Source organism: Bufo bufo, chromosome 1 (assembly GCF_905171765.1).
Source record: "Bufo bufo chromosome 1, aBufBuf1.1, whole genome shotgun sequence".
Lineage (NCBI taxonomy): Eukaryota > Metazoa > Chordata > Amphibia > Anura > Bufonidae > Bufo > Bufo bufo.
Genome location: NC_053389.1, coordinates 489,991,095 through 490,006,594, shown reverse-complemented (window position 1 = coordinate 490,006,594; position 15,500 = coordinate 489,991,095).

The following is a 15,500-nucleotide window of genomic DNA, read 5'->3' as shown; positions in this document are numbered from 1 at the left end:
CTGGTGAATAGATCCCTAGGCCCCGTTCTCCTGCCGGAACTTCCTCCAGAGCCCCCTTGCAGATGTAGTCCTGAATGTAGGGCTCCAGGATCGCCTGCCTGGTAGCTTGTAAAAGGTTGGTCTTGACAAACCTGTCCAGAGGAGTAGAGGTGAGGTTGATTAAATATCCCTCTGAAATGATGTTCAGGACCCAGGGATCCGAGATCTCTCGGATCCACTCTTCCCTGAAGTGTGAGAAACGACCCACGACAGGTACATGAAACATAGGAATGGGGAAGCTTACTGGCAGAACAGCAGGAGTAACGGGACTTATTCAAGAGCCTCGAAGAGGCCCGTAGTCAGGAGGTAGATTTTCAATCCTTGGCTCCTCCACGAGAGTGCCTCGAACGCCTTCGCTGCACTCTCCAGTCCCTTCGAGACCTTGCTTGCTGGCCAGACCTACCTCCGTGGTCTTGACTACCCCGCCCTCGAAAGGACTGCTAGGGAAGGCTCTTCCCCTTCTTGTCTGAAAGGCCCTCCATGATTTTATCCAGCTCCAAACCGAACAAACGGTTGGGCTCAAATGGGAGACCACATAAGCTATATTTTGAGGAATTGTCAGCGACCCAAGGCTTAAGCCATAAAGGCCTACGGGCCGCCAACACCAGGGCCATGGATTTAGCCGCTAGCTTCAACTGGAGCTGTGCGGTATCGCACAAAAAGTCTATAGCCAGGTTGATGGTCTTGAAGGCAGCCAGTATGTCATCCCGGGAAACCCTCTGGTCCACGTCAGCTTGTATTTGATTCAGGTGAGACCGGAGGAAAGTAGAGACCTCAGAAGCCGCTATGGCTGTGGAAGCGGAAGCGGCAGCTGCCGTATAACCCCGTCTTAGGGTGCACTCTGCTCTCCTGTCAAGGGGATCCTGCAGACTAGGCCCATCATCTGCAGGGACCAGAGTGCGCTTGGACAACTTAGCAATAGCCATGTCCACCTTGGGAATGGACCCCCATGAATCCACCAAGGGTTTAGCCATCAGGAACATGGATTTAAACTTCTTTGTTAAAACCAGACCTTTCTCAGTTTTTTTCCACTCTGTACGCATGACAGAGAGGAGGGTCTCATCTGCTTTGAAGACACGAGGTGCCCGAACTAGCGGGATCGGAAGGCTCCCCAGGGTCAACATCATGGTCCCCCGACCTGATGGACTTGAGCAATTTCTGTGTCTTTTCAGGGGGGAAAAAACACCACGTCAGCTCCTCCTCATCCGAGTAGGAAGAACCTAAGGAGACCACAGAAGGTCTCTCCACCGGGACAGAGGTCTCCATAGGGGCCTGGGCAGGCATAGGAAGCCTTTCATCCAGCAGGCCTATGACTCCCTTAATAGAGCCATTCACATAGGTCTTCACCCACTGATACATCTCCTGCATCGTAGGTTCACTAGAGGGCTGAACCCTCGAACGACAGCTGTCAAATCTGGAGTAGGGACAGCTGTCCTCCAGCAGGGCGCTACGATTGTAGCAGGCTAGATGCTTCCTCTTGGAACTCACTTTCCTGCCTTCCAAATCCCGCGGAGACGACATCACTGAGGGAAAAAAAGGACAAATAAGACATTTGTAAATTGCCTATCTCAGCAAGAAAGGTAGAGAAAACAGACCGGAGGCAGCTGCAAATAAGGACCGGAGGAAAAAGACACCACAAGTGGAACAACACCAACTTCAGGACTCTGGTAGCTAGCTTGAAAAGCATGTGCAGCCAGAGACCGAACTGGTGCACACTGCTTCCTTAAATAGGGGAAGGGGAGGGCTCAGCCAACCCCCACCCCAAGAGGAAAAAAACATAGATTTAACTAAAAATCCCTATAGAAGCAGAGGTCACTGAAAATCCTCCAACGAGAGGAAACATGCGAAAAAAATAAATAAAATTTGCGCGCGAGAACACGAAAAAATCGCATCGAACGAACTACCCGGAAGTGACAAGACAGAGAATCCCTGCATCCCTTCCGGAAGATGGCGGCGCCCAGGGACCGAGAATCTGGAACGAGGACGCCGCCAACCTACCTCAGCCAGGCGCAACAGCGCGGGGCCTGGCAGCAGATAAGCTGCCGGCCAACTAACGAGGTATACAAGAAAAAAGGGGGGCAACAGCGTTACCCAATGAAAAAAAGGATCCCCGTGCTTTCAAAGAGAAAGGGGGGATCAACCGCCTAGTCCACCTGTCCGGGAGGGCTGGGGGTTGACTCCCTCCTTTTAAGGGGGTACTTAATTGTTAAATTGAGTTATTATGCTTGGGCTCATTAAACATTCCGCCAATCCTACCAGTCCACGGGGGGTGGTTCACCCAATCTGTGCTGCTGGTAGGACGTAAGGGAATAGGGTGTTTCTGAAGCATGTGCATGGATTTCTGCAAACTCCATTTAGGCAAATAGGACAGTTGCAAAAATGCATGTATCTGCCATATATAACCCAAAACAGCACTAGCCACATGATTACCATAATGGCTACAAAGATGCCACTGCACAACTAGCAACAATGACCTCCATAACATTGTATGCCCACCATATTCCTCTATAACAGCCATGGTAAACCCATAACTCTGCTGCCCATAATGTCTCTATAATGGTCACAGTACCCACATAACAGTTCTGGTCACAGTACCCTCACAACAGTCCTGGAAAAAAAAAAAAAAACTGGCCCAAGATACCACAGTGTAGAATAAAATACTACCTCAGCAGAACCAGATACCACGGTGCAGCACAAAGTACTGCCTACATTAATTAATTAATTAATGCTGAGACCATCGGATCTTTATGTACCTGGCTTTTGGCAAAGAGGAGGGCTTAAATAGTCCTCTGGGCATCGGCCCACCTGAAAATTTTCCGGTAGGGTCTATGGCCAGTCCGCCCCTACAACCATCCTAGTAACCCAACAGACACTGCCTGGAGCAGTCATATGGAGATACAGCACATCACAGCTTCAGCCTATGTACACAGACTGAACTGGTGCTGGAGTGGGTCGCCCCAGGCGTCATTATGTCAGAACATCTAGGGCTTAGGCCTAGGAGGTTTTGCCCAGGACCCCGAAAGTACTGCAAATACAAGTTCAATAATGCAGCGGGAATGGAAACCAACGGTTCATGGTCCCGCTGTTCACTCTCATCATAGGTCACTAGGCCTATATCCTGTAGGCAGCGCAGGAAGTCAAGAAGTGATTACATAATTGCGGGGTTTCAGGTGGTTGCGATGATATCATCGTGACAGAACATGAGAAAGTGAGGCTGTTGGCCAAGAGGCCTGTTATGCAGACTGAATCAAGTATTTTTTCTTCTCAGTCACTTTTGGGGCAATACAACTAGTGGGGGCAGTTCAACTACTGGGAGCATGACAGAGCATTATAACTACCTGGGGCAATGCAAGGGACATTATAACGGGGGCATGACAGAGCATTTTAACTACCTGGGGCAATGCAAGGGACATTATAACTACTGGGGGCATGACCGAGCATTATAACTACCTGGGGCAATGCAAGGGACATTATAACTACTAGAGGTATGACAGAGCATTATAACTACCTGGGGCAATGCAAGGGACATTATAACTACTGGAGGCATGACAAAGCATTATAACTACCTGGGGCAATGCAAGGGACATTATAACTACTGGAGGCATGACAGGGCATTATAACTACCTGGGGCAATGCAAGGGACATTATAACTACTGGGGGTATGACAGAGCATTATAACTACCTGGGGCAATGCAAGGGACATTATAACTACTGGAGGCATGACCGAGCATTATAACTACCTGGGGCAATGCAAGGGACATTATAACTACTGGAGGCATGACAGAGCATTATAACTACCTGGGGCAATGCAAGGGACATTATAACTACTGGAGGCATGACAGAGCATTATAACTACCTGGGGCAATGCAAGGGACATTATAACTACTGGGGGTATGACCGAGCATTATAACTACCTGGGGCAATGCAAGGGACATTATAACTACTGGGGGTAAGACAGAGCATTATAACTACCTGGGACAATGCAAGGGACATTATAACTACTGGGGGCATGACCGAGCATTATAACTACCTGGGGCAATGCAAGGGACATTATAACTACTGGAGGTATGACAGAGCATTATAACTACCTGGGGCAATGCAAGGGACATTATAACTACTGGAGGCATGACAGAGCATTATAACTACCTGGGGCAATGCAAGGGACATTATAACTACTGGAGGCATGACAGGGCATTATAACTACCTGGGGCAATGCAAGGGACATTATAACTACTGGGGGTATGACAGAGCATTATAACTACCTGGGGCAATGCAAGGGACATTATAACGGGGGCATGACAGAGCATTTTAACTACCTGGGGCAATGCAAGGCACATTTTAACGAGGGCATGACAGAGCATTATAACTACCTGGGGCAATGCAAGGGACATTATATCTACTGGGGGCATGACCGAGCATTATAACTACCTGGGGCAATGCAAGGGACATTATAACTACTGGGGGCATGACCGAGCATTATAACTACCTGGGGCAATGCAAGGGACATTATAACTACTGGAGGTATGACCGAGCATTATAACTACCTGGGGCAATGCAAGGGACATTATAACTACTGGAGGCATGACAAAGCATTATAACTACCTGGGGCAATGCAAGGGACATTATAACTACTGGAGGCATGACAGGGCATTATAACTACCGGGGGCAATGGAAGGGACATTATAACTACTGGGGGCATGACAGAGCATTATAACTACCTGGGGCAATGCAAGGGACATTATAACTACTGGGGGTATGACAGAGCATTATAACTACCTGGGGCAATGCAAGGGACATTATAACTACTGGAGGCATGACCGAGCATTATAACTACCTGGGGCAATGCAAGGGACATTATAACTACTGGAGGCATGACAGAGCATTATAACTACCTGGGGCAATGCAAGGGACATTATAACTACTGGAGGCATGACAGTGTCACTACCAGAGCTTTGAGACGTTCTCACAGCTCTGTTTCTCCACCCCTGTGATGATGTCACTACCAGAGCTTGGAGGAGTTCTCACTGCTCTGTTTCTCCGCCCCTGGGATGAGGTCATTACTTTCTGTTTCCTTCCTTCCAGCTGTTCCTCCTATGTTTGATTTCTCTACCTTTAAATCACCCCTCCTCCTTTTGTAGAGTGTGGATTATATTTCTCATTTGAGTTGTAGCTCTTGCTTGAGTATCTTCACTTGTATTCTATCTTTTCACTGGACCTTTGTTCTGCTGCAGCAAGTACTCCGGATATTGCCACCTGTCTTTGGATCCGTCTTCTCTGCTGCCGCAGCACCTTCAGCTAAGTGTGCAGACATTGTAGTGTATCTGTTTGTTTTCTGACCGGATCCGAGGCGACCACGGTTCCCTCCATATACTGAGCAGGGCACCGGTGGCCGTGCCCCTTCTACTATTGTAGGGGTTACTTACCTTCGGCTAAGTGTGCAGACATTATAATCCACCAAAACCGTCTCTTTTGACATGGATCCGCTTTCTGGCCTGGTTGACCGCATGCAGGGTCTTTCTTTGGAGGTAGCGGATCTCCGTCAATCTATGACTCAGCTTCAAGCATTGGGCTCTGCTCCGGCCCATGGAGTCTGTTGCGAGCCAAAGGTCTCACTTCCGGAAACGTTCTCCGGGGGCAGTGAGAATTGTGTTCGCTTCAGAGAGGCATGCAAACTCCATTTTTGCTTGTGTCCCCATTCCTCTGGTAATGAAGAGCAGAGGGTGAGGATTGCCATCTCCCTGCTCAGGGGTAATGCTCAGACTTGGGCATTTTCGCTGCCATCAGGGGATCCCTCCCTTCGATCCGTGGAAAGATTTTTTGTGGCCCTGGGGCAGATATATGATGACCCGGATCGTGTTGCGCTGGCCGAATCTAACTTACGTTTTTTATGCCAGAACAAACTGTCTGCAGAGTTTTATTGTTCTGAATTTCGGAGATGGGCAGCTGATTCAGGTTGGAATGATGCTGCACCCTGGAGTCAGTTCTGTCATGGTCTCTCAGAGAGATTGAAAGATGCGTTTGCTTTCCATGAGAGACCAACGTCCTTAGAGTCTGCCATGTCATTGGCGGTACGCCTTGACAGGCGTCTAAGAGAAAGAAACGAGACCTCTCTGTCCAGCCATTGTCAGTCTAGGGGCAGTGGTGCGGACTCATTCAGTGTGCAAGGGCCTCATCCTGTCTCGGTCCCCTCTGAGGAGGAGCCCATGCAGCTAGGTCGACTTGCCCCTGATAAAAGAGGATTTAGTCCTCGAGTATGGTGTGTTTTTGTTGTGGGGGCATAGGTCATTTGGCAAATGTTTGTCCGTCTAGGAGATTCTTGAACTGTACTAAGAGCGATAATAAGAGAAAAACCTCAAAAGGTAAATCATCAAACTCTGCTTCATCTGCTACTTTGGGCAAAGTTGATGTAGGAATTGATGCTTTTCCTCTGACCTGCAGTTCCCGTTTTCTCCTGTCTGCCAGGGTGGCGCTAGAGAGCAATGTCATTTCTTGTGAGATTTTTGTCGATAGTGGAGCGGCCGTCAATCTTATTGACACTCAATTTGTAGCCATGCATGGTTTTCAGGTTTGTACATTAGAAAAGGATATACCTGTTTTTGCTATTGACTCTGCTCCACTCTCACAGAGATCTCTGAAGGGCATTGTTCACAATATCCGGTTGGCTGTGGGTGACACTCATGTGGAGGATATATCTTGTTTTGTCCTTAACGGATTGCCTTCTTTTCTAGTTTTGGGGTTACCCTGGCTCACTAGACATAACCCCACTATTGATTGGCAAGGAAGGCAAATAAATGAGTGGAGTGACTTTTGTAGAGAGAATTGTCTCACAGCGACTTTTGCAGAGGTGTCTACTAAAACTGTGCCATCATTTCTCTCTGATTTCTCGGACGTGTTTTCCGAGAGCGGTGTTCAGGAGCTACCTCCTCACCGGGAGTTTGACTGTCCCATTAACCTCATTCCCGGCGCCAAGCTGCCAAAAGCACGCCTCTACAATCTCTCACAACCGGAAAGAATCGCAATGCGAACCTATATCTCCGAGAGTCTCGATAAGGGGCATATTCGTCCCTCAAAATCACCTGTTGCCGCTGGGTTTTTTTTTGTTAAAAAAAAGATGGCTCTCTGAGACCTTGCCTAGATTTTAGGGAGCTGAACCGTATCACGATTCGCGATCCCTATCTTCTTCCTCTGATCCCAGACCTCTTCAACCAAATTGTTGGGGCCAAGGTTTTTTCCAAATTGGATTTGAGAGGCGCGTACAACCTGGTCAGGGTCAGAGAGGGGGATGAATGGAAAACGGCCTTTAATACCCCTAACGGGCATTTCGAGAATCTCGTTATGCCTTTCGGCCTGATGAATGCTCCGGCCGTCTTTCAGCATTTTGTTAACAGTATTTTCTACCATTTAATGGGGAAATTTGTATTGGTGTATCTTGATGATATTTTGATTTTTTCCCCTGATGTTCAGACCCATCAGGATCATCTTTTTCAGGTTCTGCAGATTCTGCGGGAAAATAAATTGTACGCCAAGCTGGAGAAATGTGTTTTTATGGTATCAGAGATTCAATTTCTGGGTTTTCTCCTCTCTGCTTCTGGTTTTCGCATGGATCCGGAGAAGGTCCGTGCTGTACTTGAGTGGGAGCTTCCCGAGAATCAGAAGGCATTGATGCGCTTTCTGGGTTTTGCGAACTATTACAGAAAGTTAATTTTGAATTATTCCTCTGTTGTCAAACCCCTCACTGACATGACAAAAAAGGGGGCGGATTTTTCCTCTTGGTCGGAGGAGGCGCTTGCAGCTTTTTCTAAGATTAAAGAGAGTTTTGCGACTGCTCCGGTCTTGGTGCATCCCGATGTTTCCTTACCTTTTATTGTTGAGGTGGATGCTTCCGAGGTGGGTGTGGGTGCGGTTTTGTCCCAGGGCCCGTCTCCTGCCAAATGGCGACCCTGTGCCTTTTTCTCTAAAAAACTCTCCCCGGCAGAGAAAAACTATGATGTGGGAGATAGGGAGTTGTTGGCTTTCGAGGAATGGCGCCATTGGTTGGAGGGGGCCAGGCACCCTATCACCGTTTTTACCGACCATAAGAATCTGGCATACTTGGAGTCGGCCAGGCGTATGAATCCGAGACAGGCCAGATGGTCTCTGTTCTTCTCCAGATTCAATTTTGTCGTTACATTCCGCCCTGGGATCAAAAATGTGAAGGCTGATGCTCTCTCTCGCTGTTTTCCGGGAGGAAGAAACTCCGAGGACCCGGGTCCCATTTTGGCGGAGGGGGTAGTTGTTTCTGCTCTATATTCTGATTTGGAGGCCGAGGTCCAGGCTGCCCAGACTGAGGCACCTGCCCGTTGTCCTTCTGGGAAGTTGTTTGTGCCTTCTGAGCTACGTCACAAACTCTTCAAGGAGCATCATGATACTGTTCTTGCTGGTCACCCCGGGAGTAGAGCCACGGTAGATCTTATTGCTCGGAGATTTTGGTGGCCGGCTCTTCGTAAGCCGGTGGAGGGTTTTGTGGCTGCTTGTGAGACGTGCGCTCGCGCTAAGGTCCCTCGTTCACGGCCTTCAGGTTCCCTTCTCCCGTTACCCATACCTTCCCGTCCTTGGACACACCTGTCCATGGACTTTATCACGGATCTTCCTCGTTCCTCAGGGAAGTCGGTGATCCTGGTGGTGGTGGACCGTTTTAGCAAGATGGCTCATTTCGTACCTTTCCCTGGTTTACCCAATGCTAAAACGTTGGCGCAAGCTTTTGTCGACTATATTGTTAAGTTGCATGGCATTCCCTCTGATATTGTTTCCGATAGAGGCACGCAGTTTATGTCCAGATTCTGGAAGGCTTTCTGTTCTCGCCTGGGGGTTCGGCTGTCCTTCTCTTCTGCTTTTCACCCGCAGTCGAATGGTCAGACTGAGCGCCTCAATCAGAATCTGGAGACATATTTGCGCTGTTTTGTGGCAGAGAATCAGGAGGATTGGTGTTCATTTCTCCCTCTTGCTGAGTTTGCTCTGAACAACCGTGGTCAGGAATCTTCTGATAAGTCACCATTCTTTGATGCATATGGGTTCCATCCGCAGTTTGGGACATTCTCGGGAGGGGCTCCTTCTGGTTTACCTGAGTAGGAGAGATTTTCCTCGTCTTTGTCTACCATTTGGCAAAAGATTCAGAGTAATCTTAGAAAGATGAGTGAGAAGTATAAGCGTGTGGCTGATAAGAGACGTGTGCCTGGTCCGGACCTGAATGTGTGTGATCTGGTGTGGTTGTCTACAAGAAATATTAAACTGAAGGTTCCCTCCTGGAAATTGGGTCCCAAGTTTATTGGGCCTTATAAAATCTTGTCAGTCATCAATCCTGTTGCCTTCCGTCTTGATCTTCCACGGGTTTGGAAGATACATAATGTATTTCACAGATCTCTCTTAAAACCATATGTCCAGCCCACGGTACCCTCCTCTTTGCCTCCTCCTCCGATTTTGGTTGATGGCAATCTGGAGTTTGAGGTTTCCAGAATTGTGGACTCTCGCATTGTCCGCGGTTCTCTTCAGTACCTCGTTCATTGGAAGGGTTATGGTCCTGAGGAGAGGATGTGGGTTCCGGTGTCGGACATTAAAGCCACTCGCCTCATCAGGGCATTTCATAGGGCTCATCCTGAGAAGGTGGGTCCTGGGTGTCCGGAGTCCACCCGTAGAGGGGGGGGTACTGTCACTACCAGAGCTTTGAGACGTTCTCACAGCTCTGTTTCTCCACCCCTGTGATGATGTCACTACCAGAGCTTGGAGGAGTTCTCACTGCTCTGTTTCTCCGCCCCTGGGATGAGGTCATTACTTTCTGTTTCCTTCCTTCCAGCTGTTCCTCCTATGTTTGATTTCTCTACCTTTAAATCACCCCTCCTCCTTTTGTAGAGTGTGGATTATATTTCTCATTTGAGTTGTAGCTCTTGCTTGAGTATCTTCACTTGTATGCTATCTTTTCACTGGACCTTTGTTCTGCTGCAGCAAGTACTCCGGATATTGCCACCTGTCTTTGGATCCGTCTTCTCTGCTGCCGCAGCACCTTCAGCTAAGTGTGCAGACATTGTAGTGTATCTGTTTGTTTTCTGACCGGATCCGAGGCGACCACGGTTCCCTCCATATACTGAGCAGGGCACCGGTGGCCGTGCCCCTTCTACTATTGTAGGGGTTACAGTGGTCATCAGTCTTAGGTACGCGGGCATGCCTCGTTCCACCATTACGATCCGGGTATGTGCTTAGCAGCATAGGGAAAGCTTTGAGGGTCTGACAGGGGTCACCCTTTATCCTCCCTAGTTTGGGTCCGGTCAGTGGCTCTATTTTCTGTGTATGCTCTAGTTGCTCACTTACAGCCGTGACAGACAGAGCATTATAACTACCTGGGGCAATGCAAGGGACATTATAACTACTGGAGGCATGACCGAGCATTATAACTACCTGGGGCAATGCAAGGGACATTATAACTACATGGGGCAATACATAGGGACATTATAATGTCACGGTCCTGCCTGGGACAGGGACTAGAAGATCGAGGAGACTGGCTGCACGTGTTTGACATTCTCTATGGTTTTACCTTTCTGTGTTGTTGCTGGGGATGACCACACCTCTTGTCTCAGGTGTAGCTTAAGTGGTCATTCCTTCTCCTCTATTTTGTCTGGCCTCACCCATCATGCTATGCGGTTGATAGCTCCTTGTTTGTGGAAGTCCTGGTGTTGGTTCTCTCTGAGTTCCTGCTCGTCCGCATACTTCCGAAAGTTAAGTGTATCTTCCTTGTTGTTTGTTGTTTTCCCCTACCTGCTGATATTAGGCCTGAGGGGGTCTCCTACTCCTTCATCTGGGAAGGAATAGGCCATCCGTGTCCTCATATTATCTGCAGGGCCTTGTTAGGGATAGATAGGGCTTCCTGCATATGAACATTCCTACCATCAGGTCTGCTCATACTGATAGCTGTCAGGGCTTGGTGTAGGGACTCACTAGGTACGACCATTTAGCTTTCCCTAGGTTCCAGGCCTAATACCTTTTCCCTTCCCTTCTGTGTTCAGTGTGGGGTGTATTTACCACACGGCGCCATGACATATAAGTACTGAGGCATTACAGGGGACATTATAACTACTTGGGGCAATACAAGTAGTATAACGCTCCTGTTCTCGTCAAACTCAAAGTGACCACACCCCTTTCCACCATAACCCCGCCCACTCCATCCATAACCCTGCCCACAATCCAGCTCAAACCACGCCTAAAATACCGCCCATTCAAATCCCCTTTTATTCTTTCAGATCCGATAAGGCATCAGTAATTTTATTAAGTTTTAATATGTTTAAAAATAAAACGATATTAAGCTTGTATCAACCTCTTATTAAGCAATTATAAATATTGACAGTAGCTATTTGATCCGTCTATCTAACTATCTATAGGACCTTCGATGATGTCACCGAAGTTCCTGCAAGGTATACGATGCAGTCCAACACGTCAGTAATTTAATTAAGTTTAATATGTTTAAAAATAAAATGATATTAAGCTTATATTTACCTCTTACTATGCTATTATAAATATTGGCAATGGCTAATTATAAATATTGGCAGCGGCTAATTGATCCTTCTATCTTCCTAAAAGCTAAAAGACCTTTGATGTCACCGAAACGCCCCATTTTCTGCCCATAACCCCAACCCACTCCGCCCACAACACTACCCATCGTGATGTCATCGAAGGTCCCACAAGGCAGCAGTACCTTTGTTAGTGGACCTGCGAAATTTGCTTTTAATTATATAGGATCGTGTTTAATAAAATGAAAGGCTGCCGTGATTTAAGCAAAATATTTGATCACCGCATCTAACACAGATATGTACCATTTATAAATATTAACAATAGCTAATTGCGGGTGCCTTATTACTACTGGGGGAGGGGCAGTTTAGGGTGCCTTATTATCACTGGGGATACTTAAGGCCTCATGCACACGACCGTATTTTTTTGCGGTCCGCAAAACGGAGTTCCGTTTTTCCGTGATCCGTGACCGTTTTTTCATCCGTGGGTCTTCCTTGATTTTTGGAGGATTCACAGACATGAAAAAAAAGTCGTTTTGGTGTCCGCCTGGCCGTGCGGAGCCAAACGTATCCGTCCTGAATTACAATGCAAGTCAATGGGGACGGATCCGTTTGACGTTGACACAATATGGTGCAATTTCAAACGGATCCGTCCCCCATTGACTTTCAATGTAAAGTCAGGAGTTAATATACCATCGGATCGGAGTTTTCTCCAATCCGATGGTATATTTTAACTTGAAGCGTCCCCATCACCATGGGAACGCCTCTATGTTAGAATATACTGTCAGATTTGAGTTACATCGTTACTCTTCAGGTTAGAATATACTAAAAGAACTGTGTACATGACTGCCCCCCCCCCCCTGTAGTTAACACATTGGTGGCCAGCCCCCCCCCCCCTCCCTCCCCTGTAGTTAACTCATTGGTGGCCAGTGCGGCCGGCCCCCCCCCCCCCTCCCCTGTAGTTAACTCATTGGTGGCCAGTGGGCCCCCCCCTCCCCTGTAGTTAACTCATTGGTGGCCAGTGCGGCCGCCCCCCCCCCCCTCCCCTGTAGTTAACTCGGTGGCCAGTGGGCCCCCCCCCTCCCCTGTAGTTAACTCGTTGGTGGCCAGTGGGCCTTAGGAGGTGGAGGGAGGGGAGAAGGCCCACTGGCCACCAACGAGTTAACTACAGGGGAGGGGGGGGGGCCCACTGGCCACCAACGAGTTAACTACAGGGGAGGGGGGGGGCCCACTGGCCACCAATGAGTTAACTACAGGGGAGGGGGGGGGCCGGCCACATTGGCCACCAATAAGTTAACTACAGGGGAGGGAGGGGGCCACACTGGCCACCAATGTGTTAACTACAGGGGGGAGGGCTGCCCCCTGCTGCCTGGCAGCACCTGCCAGGCAGCAGGGGGCAGTCATGTACACAGTTCTGTTAGTATATTCTAACCTGAAGCGTCCCCATCACCATGGGAACGCCTCTGTGTTAGAATATACTGTCGGTTCTGAGTTTTCACGAAGTGAAAACTCAGCTATGAAAAAGCTTTTATGCAGACGGATCTTCGGATCCGTCTGTATAAAAACTAACCTACGGCCACGGATCACGGACACGGATGCCAATCTTGTGTGCATCCGTGTTCTTTCACGGACCCATTGACTTGAATGGGTCCGTGAACCGTTGGCCGTGAAAAAAATAGGACAGGTCATATTTTTTTCACGGCCAGGAAACACGGATCACGGATGCGGCTGCAAAACGGTGCATTTTCCGATTTTTCCACGGACCCATTGAAAGTCAATGGGTCCGCGAAAAAAAACGGCACAACGGCCACGGGTGCACACAACGGTCGTGTGCAGGAGGCCTTAGGGGGCCTTATTAGTACTGGGGGATATTTAGTGGGCCTTATTACTACAGGGGGCACTTTACTGGGCCTTATTACTACTGGGGGCACTTTACACTTTGGTGAGCTGTATCACTACTAAGGGCATTTTGGTGCATTATTACTACATAGGTGGGAACAAAACACGTGCAAAAGTCATTTTAGTAACATAGTATATATGTCACCGCCAGTTCTGTGAGAAGGTCTGGCAGACGTTCTTCTCTACCTCTTGTATGACGTTCTTTGTTTTGGTTTCACTTTGTCATCTCCTTTTCTTCTGCCAGGTGTCACTTATTTAGACTAATCGTCTTCCTTTATATTCCCTCCCATACTGCCTCACTTTGCGGTTTATACTACTTCCTGGATGAAGTGTTCACTGCTGGGGGCTGCTGCTGCTGTTTGCTCAAGATAAGTCTTTTCCTTTATTGTGTTTCCTTGCTGGCTTGATTCTAGGTGAGAACACAAATGCAATAGCACTCTGCAACCAGCACTCTGCCCTGCCTCCATGCTGGATGTTGAATGAGGCATTGGTGTACATTTTGGAAAGCAGAGTGTGCCTGGCGTTCATGCTGTACCTGCGCTCTCTGGACTTTGTGTGGCTGTCATGGCCCATAAACAGGTAGGAACTAGTGTTAGGGACCACTCATAGAGGCGACCTTGACGTGGTGAGTGGCTTATTACGCTTTGGCCAAAATGAACACCAATGCCTCATTCAACATCCAGCATGGAGGCAGGGCGGAGTGCTGGTTGCAGAGTGCTATTGCATTTGTGTTCTTTTCTTTGTATATGTATTTCGCCATAGCGATGTGCACCTGCATATAGGGTTGTGCTGACTGAATCCCCCACATTTTTTCTTTGTAGTATATATTGGAGGCGTGGCGATCTCCATGCAGTCATGCACACCTGACCAGCTAGTCTGCCCTGGAGGCTGGTTTTAAAGTCAGTATAAAACTGATTCTACTTCTACAGGGCCTACCAGTATCCATTTGGCTCCAGGAGAAGTATATAGTGGGCTCAGCATGCATGTTGGTACTTGCATCCCTGGATCCGATGAAAGCTGTAACAGCACCGGACGGGGTTAAAAGCAGAGTGTGCCTGGCGTTCATGCTGTACCTGCGCTCTCTGGACTTTGTGTGGCTGTCATGGACCATAAACAGGTAGGAACTAGTGTTAGGGACCACTCATAGAGGCGACCTTGACGTGGTGAGTGGCTTATTACGCTTTGGCCAAAATATACACCAATGCCTCATTCAACATCCAGCATGGAGGCAGGGCGGAGTGCTGGTTGCAGAGTGCTATTGCATTTGTGTTCTTTTCTTTGAATATGTATTTTGCCATAGCGATGTGCACCTGCATATAGGGTTGTGCTGACTGAATCCCCCATATTTTTTCTTTGATTCTAGGTGACCCTGACTCTGTCCGTATTAAGTGCAGGGAGCCGGTGGTCGTGTCCCCTCACTATTATAGGGTTTTCAGGTGTCACACAGTCTTAGGTACGTGGGCATGCAATCGTCTACCATTGAGACCCTTGCATGTGCATAGCAGTCAGGGAGAGCTCTTAGGGTTTTATAGGGCTCACCTACACTCACCTAAAGAATTATTAGGAACACCTGTTCTATTGCTCATTAATGCAATTATCTAGTCGACCAATCACATGGCAGTTGCTTCAATGCATTTAGGGGTGTGGTCCTGGTCAAGACAATCTCCTGAACTCCAAACTGAATGTCAGAATGGGAAAGAAAGGTGATTTAAGCAATTTTGAGCGTGGCATGGTTGTTGGTGCCAGACGGGCCGGTCTGAGTATTTCACAATCTGCTCAGTTACTGGGATTCTCACGCACAACCATTTCTAGGGTTTACAAAGAATGGTGTGAAAAGGGAAAAACATCCAGTATGCGGCAGTCCTTTGGGCAAAAATGCCTTGTGGATGCTAGAGGTCAGAGGAGAATGGGCCGACTGATTCAAGCTGATAGAAGAGCAACGTTGACTGAAATAACCACTCGTTACAACCGAGGTATGCGGCAAAGCATTTGTGAAGCCACAACACGCACAACCTTGAGGCGGATGAGCTA